The 11,661-nt window shown below is 44.9% G+C and overlaps 1 non-coding gene across 1 annotated transcript; it reads left to right on the forward strand.

Annotated features, from left to right (window-relative positions):
* The first annotated feature begins 1,100 nt into the window (after nt 1-1,100).
* LOC125512489 (uncharacterized) lies at nt 1,101-8,197 on the forward strand. The gene is made up of 11 exons (XR_015609260.1): nt 1,101-1,933; nt 2,019-2,156; nt 3,001-3,108; nt 5,186-5,334; nt 5,829-6,050; nt 6,170-6,437; nt 6,629-6,797; nt 6,938-7,139; nt 7,328-7,512; nt 7,608-7,710; nt 7,779-8,197. It is a non-coding gene; the product is annotated as an uncharacterized LOC125512489 (transcript).
* The last annotated feature ends 3,464 nt before the right edge of the window (nt 8,198-11,661 follow it).

Raw genomic sequence — 11,661 nt, forward strand, 5'->3', positions numbered from 1 at the left:
TCTGGGCGCTCCCTCCGGATTTTGTTTTTTATTTTTCCGCACGCGTTTTCAACTTTTTAAACGTTTTTTTTCGAGTTTTTTCGACGTTTTGGTTTCTCACCGGTCTTCCTTAGCTTTTCGATCAGGGAAAAAAATTGCGCGAAAAAATGCGTTTTTTTCCTTTCGCGAGAGTCACGGTTTTACTTCCGCGAGAGGCACGGTTTTTCTTTCGCGAGAGTCACGGCCGTGCCTCTCGAAAACGAAAAAAACGCGTTTTTGTTTTTTTCTTTCACGAGAGTCATGATTTTGCTTCCGCGAGAGTCACGGCCGCGCCTCTCAGAAACGAAAAAAACGTGTTTTCTGTTTTTTTCCTTTCGCTAGAATCATGGTTTTGCTTTGGCGAGAGGCACGATTGTGCTTTAGCGAGGGTCACGGCCGTGCCTCTCGGAAACGAAAAAAACGCGTTTTTTTTTTATGAGGGTCACGGTTTTGCTTCCGAGAGAGGCACGGTTGTACTTTCGTGAGAGTCACGGCCGTGCCTCTCGGAAATGAAAAAACGCGTTTTCTGGTTTTTTTCCTTTCGCGAGAGTCACGGCCATGCCTCCTCGAAAACGAAAAAACGCGTTTTTTTTCTTTCGCGAGAGTCATGGTTGTATTTTCGCGAGAGTCACGGCTGTGCGTCCTTGAAAGAAAACACATTTTCTCTTTTTTTTTCTTTCATGAGAGTCACGATTTTGCTTCTGTGAGAAACACGGTTGTAATTTCGTGAGAGGCACACGCATGCCTTTTCCGGAAAAGGAAAAAACTCGTGTTTCCGGTTCGTTTTTCGTCCGGTTTTTTTCGTGACAAAAAAGTTCGTCAAATCAACATGAGATCTAATTTTAAAGATCTCGACGCAAGGAATCCAACGATGAAAGCAGTTCGAGATTTGGACACACGGTTTGAGAGATAAAATGTTTTGAATAAACGAATCTAAAAAAACTCCCAAATTACGACAAGTGACACATACGGAGGAGTTGGAATGATCTTTGTAACGAGTATTCCTCAACTAGTGATTTCGAATAATAAATAAACTAAAAAGAAAACACTTATATTAGTCCAGTCCCAGAGGCCCCAACGACAACAACCACAGCGCACCTTTCCCCTCGCCCAAACCCTAAAAAAGAAAAAAAAAACTTTCCTTCGATCCAAAGGAAATCTCCAAACCCTAGCACGTCCTCCGCCGGCCCCCCCGCACCCCATGGCGCAGCTTGTCCGACCTCGCGACCGCGACCGCTACAACCAACCAAAGCACCCCTCTCCCCTCTCCTCCCCTCCTCCGACGCTCGGAGGCGACCAGCAACCCACGTCCCTATTTCGTCGTCCCGACCTAATTCTTCTTCCCGACGGTCGACGAATCTCTATCTACGAAGATAGGCATGGAGTTCTCGTCACCGATGCCCTCCGCTGGTCGACACGACCCGTCGAAGATGTCTACATGGAAGTCCTCTACGATCTCCAGACGAGTCCGCGCGATCTTCCACCCCCCATCGCGGAGCCCGTCCCACGCCGCCACCGCGACCGAGATGCCCACCAACCCCCTATCCGATGTATTCTTCCTGACAAGCGAATAATCCATGCCTACAATGATAGGCACGGGGTTCTCGTCACCGACGACATGGACGGGTCGACACGACGTGTCGAAGATCTCTTCAGGGAAGTCATCTCCGACCTGCCCCGCTATCGTCCACCGCCCCACATGGCGAAGCCCGCCCGACGCCACCACCGGTGGCGATCCCCACAAACCCCTTCTTATCCTATGTCTTCTTCCTGACGACCGCATAATTCATGCCTACAGTGATATGTATGGGTTTCTCGTCACCAAAGACATGAACGGGTTGACACGGCCCGTCCAAGATGTCTTCAGGGAAGTCCTCTACGACCTCTGGACGAGGCCCCACGATTCTCCATCGCCGTATGCGACTTTTTTTTTAATTTTGTTTTTGCAGTAGTTATCATGTCTTTCCGTGTTTATTGAATCCTGAAACTTGCTTGATTAGGGTTGTTGATGCCACCGAGGAAGATCAGACTGCAGCTGAACAAACGGCCACTCCAAGCCCTCATCCCTCCGGATGGCAATTCATCGATGATCTGCTGAACAGAGCTTCTGTTGCCCAAAAGCTGAAGCTGGCTCAAATGTATGCGCTTCATCCGACCCATTTTTGGCAAATTAGCTGCAAATAACCCATAATTAGGTGCCAACTTATAAGAACTTACATTCTTGATCAGATACCTGACAATAAAACTGTGCATTGATGGACACTCTCATGGGTTTCGAATAACAGTTTTGCTAGCTAGGTACCATCAATCAATCATCAACGCATGCAAATCTTAGTCGTTTTGTCCATTGACATTTTGAGCCTGAAGTTTAATTAATGAAAATTTACCGTAGAACAATTGTTCTACGGTTTTGGCTAAAAAAGAAGACATTTTGAGCCTGAGCCTATACTGCTGTGCGACTACACCATTGGCACACCACTGCACCTTGCACTGACCAAGGACAGAAACGAATTCAATTTGTTTTATATCTCTGCGCACCCTAATTACAACTTAGATACTACTCCCTCCGTACCAAAGTATGGAGTGCCTTACTTTGCACGGTCTTTAATGCACGACTTTGACCACTAGTATGTACCGAATTATTTGGATTTATAATTTAGAGTGTATATAAATGGTATTGCTGTATTTTTCTTGCAAAATTCTTTCATTTCATATAACTACATAATAATTTTAAGTCATTGACCAGCAAAAATAAAGTGCGCCTTATATTTTTGGAGGGAGGGAGTACTAAATGGACTCAATGCCCAATTTGAACAAGTTAGCCCAACTTCCTTTACTCTATTGCTTGTGCCAGTTTTGAAACACACTGATCAACAGAGTGGTATATAGACGAAGAGATCTAAGTTTGTTGTTTCTTCTTTCTTTACTCTCTTGAAACCAGATTGTTTTTATTGCATTACAATCTGCCTCTTTTTTTTTCAGGCGTGAGGACAGAGAACCAACTGTCTTGGCCTCGAAGGAGCTTCTTGGCACTACAACACTGGAAGAGTCATCAATTACTAATGCTTCGTCTCTGCTGCAGCCTACACTGTATGACTCTCTCTCTCTCTCTCTCTCTTGTCCTTGGGGAGAGGTGGTTGGTAGTATGTATTTTCCATTTGTTCTAGTCGAGATGAAATTTCTTAAGGGTGTTTTGGTTCAGGAACCAACTGCCATGCTATGGAATGGTTCCATTCCATAGGAACGGGTTGGTTCCGTTCCTGTATTTGGTATGAGCAAAAAAGTAAAATGGAACGGTTCTGTTCCTGTGTTTGGGTTGCAAGCATGGAATGAAAAATGAATTAACAAACATTCAAAGTTTCGGCAGCACTCTTTGTTTGTATTATTTCTCAAGAAAAACAACATAACTGTATATTGACAAGCATGATACATATATGACATCACATAGAACACAATTTTCAACAACATCATAAGGTAGCAATAAGGTAACAAGTTCATTTGCCACATCCAAAAGCAATCGGCCATACATGTCTTAATTCACATACCAAACATCCAAAAGCAACCAAAGTGCGCTACAGCCATACATGTCAAGTTAGCATACTTGAGAGCCATACAACCATATTGAATTTAGAAGTTCTTCTTGACATACCTACTCACCCAAACAGACTTGTTGGTTTGGGAAAGTTTCATGAAGGCTCTTGTTGTCTTGGGATTGTCAACGGGATGAGCATAGTAGTGGGCAAGGTGCTCTTCATCAAAATCTGGCAATTGGGAGACTACATCCCAAAGGTCATCGGCTATAGCTTCATCATCTCCATTAGACTTACAAGATCTTCAGCCACAAGTTTGAACCCATCTTTCAGAGTGATAACTAGGTCATCATCATCAACTTCCTTTACCTTAGCCTTCTTTTTTGATGGTCCTTTGGGGTTAGAATTCTCACCAACATATGGTGACGTATTCACCTCACCATTTTCCTCATCGTCGACATCAATAGAAAGGAGATCATTCCTGGACCTAAGCATTCATCCCCGTAGCCGTGGTTGTTCCAAAAATGGTTGCCATGGCATTCAAGAAGGGGCCATCAGATTTGTGGTTCTACAAAAAAGTGCAAGTGATTAGCATAATTTAGACATGAAATGGCATGATATTGCTCATAGCATTAGAAGCATACCATACAATGCCTTGCATAGTGTTCATCGCTGAGCCTAGCTGTGCAAGTATCTTCATCCCATAGAGCTCTACTTTAGATTCTTCAAATTGACTACCCTCCCCCAAATCTTCCTCCACTTCTTGAGATGGTTTCTGACTTGATCTCCGGTGACAACTAGCTTGAATTGCTTGTTCAAAACAGCAGCCCATTGTTTTATGAAGAGATCCACGTTTGTTGTTGTTTCTTCTTTCTTTAGGGCCCGTTCGGAGGCTCTCCATGATCCAGCTTCACCGTCTCTGGCGTGAAGCCAGCCCGAACGCGCTAGCTTCTGGAAGCCTGCTTCGCGGAGCCCGTCCTCTCGCAGTGTAATTTCCTGGAGCAGCCAAAGCGTAGCTTCTAAAAAAGCGGAAGGTGGAGTTGCTGCAATTTACATGAGAATGCCACCACCAAGTCAATCCTTGCGTACTGATTCGCCCGACGCGCTTTCCCGTCGCCCAGCTTCTCTTCTCCCCTCGTCCCCTTTCTCCCCCATCTGTAACCGTAGGAGGGCGCCGCTGGCCGCTGCCACCCATCCAACGCGGCGCCGGTGCTCTGCCGCGCCCCCGCAGGTTCCCCGTCCCATACTCACTGCATTCGCCACCCCATCTCCTCCTTCCCCCGCCCATCCTCAGCGCACCCGGACGCCTGATCCTACCTCAGCTCCCTCCGTCGCTCGTCGCCGGCACCCGGTTGACCTGCTCCGTCAAGCTTGCCGCCGGATCCACACCAGAGAGCTCACTTCTCCTAGCTCCCTTCCCATGCCGGCTTCCTGTTCCTGGGCTATTTCGAGTTTGTACAGTGTCTGGAGCTGCTCCCTGCTGCCGAACGAATCTCTGCTCCCGTCAGAAGCTGTCTGCGGCTGGCTTCGCGAGAAGCAGGCTATTTCCAGAAGCTGGAGAGGATCCGAACGGGCCCTTACTCTCTTGAAACCAGATTGATTTTCTGCATTACAATCTCCCTCTTTTTTTTATTCAGGCGTGAGGACAAAGAACCAAATGTCTTGGCCTCGAAGGGGCTGCTTGGCACTACAACACTGGAGGAGTCAATCACTAACGCCTCCTCTCTGCTGCAGCCTACACTGTATGTATCTCTCGTCCTTGGGGAGAGATGGTTGGTAGTATCTAGTATGTATTGTCCATTTGATCTTAATGGTATTATTTCCCTCATGTTTATGTTTTAGCGAAATCAAATTTCTTAAATGTATTGAATGTCCAATTTGAACCAGTTAGCCCAACTTTCATCACTCTCTTGCCAGTGCCAGTTTCGAAACACACTGGTCAGCAGAGCGGTATTTAGATGAAGATATCTAAGTTGCGTGTCGTTTCTCCTTGGGGAGAGGTGGTTGGTATTATGTATTGTCTATTTGATCTTAATGGTATATTTCCTTCATGCGTATGTTGTAGTCGAAATCAAATTTCTTAAATGAATTCAATGCCCAATTTGAACTAGTTATCCCAACTTTCATCACTCTTGCCAGTGCCAGTTTGGAAACACACTGGTCAACAGAGCGGTATTTAGATGAAGATAGCTAAGTTGCTTGTCGTTTCCTTATTTCTTTACTCTTGAAACCAGATTGTTTTTTCTGCATTACAATCTCCCTCTTTCTTTTTCATTTAAGGCATGAGGACAGAGAACCAAATGTCCTGGCCTCGAAGGAGCTGCTTGACACTACAACACTGGAGTCAATCACTAACGCTTCCTCTCCGCTGCAGCCTACACCGTATTAATCTCTCTCTCTCTCTCTCTCTCCGGGGAGAGATGGTTGGTAGTATGTATTATCCATTTGTTCTTATCTGTATATTTCCTTTATGCTTATGTTCTAGTCGAAATCAAATTTCTTAAATGAATTTCAATGCCCAATTTGAACCAGTTAGCCCAACTTTCAGTACTCTCTTGCCCTTGCCAGTTTTGAAACACACTGATCAACAGAGTGGTATGTAGATGAAGAGATCTAAGTAGATGAAGAGATCTCTTGTGAAACCAGATTGCAGCCAGATATGTTGCCATCCAAGGACGCTTCCTCCACATGGGCAGAGGAGGTGACTCACTCGCTGACGCCACCCATTTTGGCCCGGAAACCTGCCGGTTGGAATCATCAATTTTTCATCAGAGTAGATCTTGGGGGATTTTTCCACACATATCCTGAGCTGGGTGGGCCGTTCCGGAGCTTGGAGGAAGCTAACAAGGCTATACTCTGCCACCTTGAAAAACTACGTGATCGGAAAATGTAAAGCTTCTTCTTAGCTCCCCCTAGTCTTTTCGAAAATAAGAAGCAATTACTAATAGACAGCTCTCTAATTAATCAAAACAGAAGCCAGCAGCAGGTTTATTCCTCCTCTCACTTGTCCAAGGTTTCTCACTCTTGCTCTCTTGCAGGGTTAAAGTTTCATTAATTAGCTTCCATTCATTGTTTCTCAGGTGCACAAACGATGGGCTTTCCAGTTCGGAGATTGCTATATGAGATGCTCTTCACTGGCCAGATGGCACGAGGAAGTATTCTTCGAGATCCAATCCGGATGAAGATCATATGGGGCTATTGATTCAAGCTTTGTTGGACAAGTACAATGAGGAGAATAATCTTTTGGGGGTTTGCTCACTCTCCCTCACTCCTGGGACTCACTTGCATCAGTTGCTAATTTACCTTTGTAGCTACTCTGTCGAATGCGCTCATGCCGCCTTGATTGTCTTGTACTGTACCAATTAATTGTTGATGCAATCTGATTTCAGGATGATGCATATAATGTTGAAAATGTCGTGAGCTTCCAAGAAGTTTATGAGGGCAAAGGTGGCTGGTACTATCATCTGAATTGTACTAGAAAGACTAAAGGTGGCGTCGACAATCTCTTCTTTCCCGAAGTCTTGAGAATGAATAGAGGACTACAATCCAAGCTCACCTGTCTCCATATGGTTAAACCTGCTGTTGATAACGGTACTAGTCTTGACTTTAGATTTCGGCAAGTTTTGTCCATATAGCTGTTTGGCTTGTTCCCTTGCTTGAGGCTCACCACATATACTCCTTCTGTAAAGTGTTTCTTTACAGAGGGAGTACATTTTAATATCTTTTTTTTGAGCATACATTTTAATATCTCTTAAGAGCTAGTTAAATGAAATATGAAGGTACATGCTATGGTTGTAAAAAAACCAATGTTAGTATGAAGCACCCCATTGACGCTGGTAAATACAAAGGTGGCCACGATCCCTTGTGGCCACCACGGCTTTGCGTGGTTCTTCCACCGGATTTGCCTGAGGGTTTTGATGCTAAGATGAAAGCTATGGAGGAAAGGATTAGATATCAATTCCAGGTATGTATTTTATCTCGTGCGTTGTTTGTTAGTTATGTCACTACTTAAGTGGTTTATTTGTTTAGGACTGATGTGTTGATATCGGATGCTGGAAGAACTGTTGCTGCTGATGGTTTGGACAAGAGCCAGCTGGGAAGAAGGGGCTTCCCAGCTGCTGATGCTAGGATTAACAAGGAAAGGATTGGATATGTATACGGGGTATGTTTTTATCTCGTGCACTTGGTACTGTGTTAGTATAACGTCACTCAAGTGGTTTATTTGTTTAGGACCGTGATGTGGCAAAATCGGATGCTGGAAGGCCTGCTGCTGGTTTGGAGGGAAATTGGGGCACGTACGTTATACCGCCGATGCGTCTGAAGGTTTGAGAAGATGGACCTGCCTGTCTATCAGTTTGGAATTACTGTCCGATGGTCTAACAAAAAAGTGGTTATGGGACAGTTAAAGTTTTATTTTGCATGTCTTTGAATCACGTAGCTGGATCATCGTTTTCTAGCATGTGTGGTACATCCAAATATGCAAGTAAGACGAATTGCAAGTTTTATTTTGCAAGACTAGCCTGGCGTAAATCCAAGTTGTTAGGTTGGCTTTTAAACAGCGACGCACATGTACAGCTCCCAAATTTGGTCCTTGACCATTCTTGTATAAGAAACCCTTAAATAAACGGCGATGCACATGCACCGAATAATCTGTACTTGCCAATTAATTAGAAAATGCTTGTGTCGCTCACACTGGACGTAGCGCGGGCTGTAAAGGCACCTGGTCCACATGTTGGGCCCACATGTCAGACACAGCTCTGTCCCTCAGGCCTCATTTGGTACAAGGGGATTGAGAGGGTTTCCAGAGGATCAACCCCGCGGGGCTCAAAAACCTCTGAAAACCCCGACGGTCCATTTGTTTCACGTGGTTTGCCCAACCAACCCCCTTCGATCCCCTTCAATCCACGCGTCTCCCAAGCCTTGAGGGCACAGGCAGGGAACGAGATGGCAAAGCGATGATGCCGCCCTGCTGCCACCAAGAGGAGGCGCCTTGCCGACGGGGACTAGGGTTTACGCCACCGCACCGCCGCTCCCTCCCCTTCTCCACTCCCCGAGCAAAGGCGGGGACTAGGGTTTACACCGCTGCGCCACCGCCACCTCCCCTTCTCCGCTCTTCCTCTCTGGCAACCCCAGCCACCTCCGAGGCCCTCCCGTTTGTCGATATGCATCGCCGCCCTAGCCCTCTGCCATGGAGCCCAAGCTTGCTTGTCCCCTAGGTAAGAGTTGTATTTTATTTCCTATGGATGTATGTGTGCTGCTTAATTCCCCTGTATTTTTGACTATATCTTGAATCCCTTGCATTGTTGATCCAAGCCGGGGCTCTCTTTATAGGTCAATTGACTTCATCTATGATGATCTTAATCTCTAGCTAGTCGATTATGTGGACTTTTGATTTCAGTTCAGTCCGATTAGACTAATCTGTTGGTATATATAATCTGGGTATCTAATTTGTGGGACAACCGAACCGAATCGCATCATGCATGGGTGTGAGACTGAGTTAAGTACTAGCATAACGCCTGGTGTATTTTTTTAGCTTTTGAACCAAACTGAATCGCATCGTAAAAGGAAACATAGAGAAATTTAAGTACAATTACAGTTTAGTTTCATGCTGCAATTGACGATTGAATTCCATCATTTGATTGCACGCTGATCTCGAAAATATAATATATGTTTATTGAATAAGCTTAATCACACTTGTTATTTTATAAAATTTACTGTAGAATGGTTGTTCTACGGTGTGAGGGTTAAAAAAAGCTTAATCACAGGATCTGTAAACTACAACGACTCATCCAGAAGTATGTATCATGCAGTTTCATTACTAGTCAATGAGGTGGGACTAGTAATGTTGCTCTGCATATTATCCATTTGCTCCTGGAATTGCAACATACTATTTCTGGGCAATGCTATGCTTTTAATACTTAATTGTCTTGTGTGATGCCATTTGCTCCGTTTCTAGAAATATGATAGCAGTCTAGAATAACTTTATGATGATGATGTTTGCACCCATCCCCTGTTATTTTTTGTAAATCGTACTCTGCATTGCTTACCAATATTCTTATCTAGTTGTGCTGATATAGGCTGTAGGACGGATGAACTAGTACACTGTACACCTCATGCTGGTTATCTGGGAGCACCGATCACCTGTTTGTTTGTTTGTGAATCCTGTTCTGCGTTGCATTCGCTTACTAGTATGCTTGTTATCTTAGGAGCACCATGCATACTAGTACTTGTAGTTTATTACTATCTATTCGTCTAGCTAGCTAGCTAACTTGGTCCATTTCTGTTGAACTGAATCTATGTACTAACCTTTGCTAACTTGATCTCCCTCCATGGACCTTGCAGCCTCTTCCGCGCTCCGCCAGCATCAACCTTCTCCATGCCTCGCGGCCATCAGCCTCCTTCACACCTACCGAAGAGCTGGTATTTTCCCCGGTAAGATGTAACTTTTTCTTTTCATGTTCTTGCCATCATAAATCATTTGAGAATAAGTTTTATTGTGATTACTTGCAGTAGCAAACTGAATCTGTGTACCAAATTAGTCTTGGCGGCAAGATATGTATGGATCATTTTAGAAACAATCGATGAATTTTAGAAACAATGATCTCAGACCTTGCTAACTTGTTCTTTATAGCACGAATGCTATTTATAAGAACTTGGTCCATTTCTGTTGAACTGAATTATGTAATGGACCTTGCTAACTTGTTCTTATTTTGACAGAGATCGATGTTTTCATGTAGAGTTATTACGAGTATTTGCTTTTGGCCTTCTTTTATGTGGACTCAAGATCGATGTTTTCATGCAGAGTTATTACGAGTATTTGCTGCTTCCAGGCTGGAGTTAGATGGTAACAAAGGAAAGAGCTCAATTGCCAATGGCAACATAAAATGCAGCCACCGAAATACAAACATGGCTACCACCTATGTTAAACTTTGGTTGTAACAGAATATTATGAGGACATATTGTTCTTGTAACAAAATAATCTGGGAGTAACCTGTTCTTGTAACAGAATATTGTGAGGACCGACATGGTTAGAGTTGTTAAACTAGCAAAGATGAGATTTTTAATTGCATTGTTGCCATCAGTCTATTATATCAAACCCCGCCTACCAAACATGTTTTTATGGAAGGGGATTGGAAACTTGGGGATGTGAGGGGAATTGAGGGGATTGGGTGGAAGGAAGGGATTCACCAAATCCTCCTGAATCCCCGCCTCCCAAAACCTCTCAAATCCCCTTGTACCAAATGAGGCCTTAGGGCCTGTTCGTTTAATCCCTTCCCAAGGGGACTGGAGAGGTTTGAAGGGAATTGGGAAGGAATTTGACTTACAGGGGGTGTAATCCCTCACAATCCCCTTTAACCCCCCTCAAACCCCGTGCAACCGAACAAGGCCTTAGAGTAACTCTAACGTGCTGACCCAAACAGCCGAGTGCTTTGTCCATTTTTCGTCCTTTGGCTCGGCCAGGCGGGCGTGGGTTGGCTCAACGTGAGGCATACCCATTTTTGACTCGGATGGCCGAAATAAAATCAGAAAAATATAATTAACATAAGTGGCTGGTGAATGCCGGCCAAAGTCCTCTTAAACAATAGTTAAACATAAAAATGAATCTGTCTGCACGTTGCCCTAGTCGTCCACCTTGCCGTTGTCGTCGCCGCCTGTGAGGATGAAGACGGGAGGCGGCCCGGCCCAGCCCAGCTAAACTTGGCTTTATAGGCTGTTAGGGCTGCCTCCTCCGACGTCTGCTGCGGCGATGACATTATGGCGAGGCGGGCGCGCTCTTCCTCCTCCTCGCGCTCCCTGCGCATGCGCCGCTCCTTCACCCGCGATGACCCAAATGGAGGTGGGCGGGTGGAGGCGTCTGGTGACCCAGGTGGCCGCTCCCCCCGCCATTGAAGCAACGACAAGCAGTTCAGTTAGGCGTTTATTACCAAGAAGCAAAAATTCTTTAAAAAGAAGAAGCAAACTAGATAAATTGATGGATACTTGCAGGTGTTTATTACAAAGACGATGGTATTAAGAATCAGATACTTACATGCTTGTTGAAATCAAGTTGCGTTGTAAGAGCATCTCCGGCCGCGTCCTCAACATGCCCCCCTCCTGGCGATTTTTTAGCGTC

Source organism: Triticum urartu, chromosome 6A, assembly GCF_056163025.1.
Source record: "Triticum urartu cultivar PI428250 chromosome 6A, HENAU_Tu73, whole genome shotgun sequence".
Classification (NCBI taxonomy): domain Eukaryota; kingdom Viridiplantae; phylum Streptophyta; class Magnoliopsida; order Poales; family Poaceae; genus Triticum; species Triticum urartu.